Genomic DNA, 1,041 nt, shown 5'->3' with positions numbered 1-1,041 from the left:
TCTTCCAGACTTGCAACACATCTTCCCACAAACAGCAACAATAAATGTTACGTATGTCTTTACAAAAAGAGCATCTTTATGTAACATCATTTATCAATGTGACAGAGGAGCCAGGAAAGGCACAACAGCACAAGTCAGCCCTCGGAGCACACACTGAGGCTTGCACTTTGGTAGCTGGCCAGGAACAAGACCTGGCCATAACATCGTATTCGCTTTTTTCAACTCCTCTATCTCAAAGAACCCTCCCGCCAGAAACCCATCTGAGCAGTCAAATCTTTAAAGAGCTGTAACATACTAAATGCTTTACAGTGATAATCAGGAGTGTTCCTGCAGTTTTGTTTAGGGCACCAACAACCTTTCTGACATCGCAATGCAGCTCTTGAAGGAAAAAAGTTAGTTTTTCAGTTGAGGAGACACAGGGCACATCTGCACCACCAGACTTGGGGAGCCACACAGCACCTCTGCCCAGCGTCTACAAGCCGTGTGCTTACGTTAACACAACGCCGCGCACAAGGAGGTCTCGGGCCTGGGCACACTCATGTAGTGAGGCACGTCAAGAGCTTCTGGGTCAGAAATCACCGGATCAAAGTGCGACCAGTGCGCCTGTACTCGGCCATTGCTATCAAGCAACACTAGTTTCCACTGATTTCACGGGAGGAAGGGAGGGTTGTGAATTGTGATCCCCTGTTCCAAATGAACACCTTGCCCAGAAAATCTGACACCGCAGTGACCAGAAACTAAGCAGAGGACTAGAAAATACGTATTGTGAGTCAGCCGGTCCCTCGGAGCGCCCTGCATCACAACCAGATACACAACGCAGGCAGTCAGCGACCGGCACGGTTTCGCCGCCCGAGTTCGCAAAGGGGGACAAACGGGACACGGCAAAAAAGAGCAACTGCTCTGCTCTCTTTCCACCCTCCCGCCAAGGCAACACGTGCGCCCGCTCCCGTCCCCAGCGAGGGGGAGAGAGAGGGGGAGAGAGAGGGTGAGAGAGGGCGGGCAGCCCGACGGCCGCCGCGGGGCAAAGGATGCTCGGCGGCA

The sequence above is a fragment of the Buceros rhinoceros genome, unplaced genomic scaffold, assembly GCF_000710305.1.
Source record: "Buceros rhinoceros silvestris isolate BGI_N320 unplaced genomic scaffold, ASM71030v1 scaffold5029, whole genome shotgun sequence".
In the NCBI taxonomy this organism is placed as follows: Eukaryota; Metazoa; Chordata; class Aves; order Bucerotiformes; family Bucerotidae; genus Buceros; species Buceros rhinoceros.
This window is presented reverse-complemented; position numbering follows the sequence as displayed.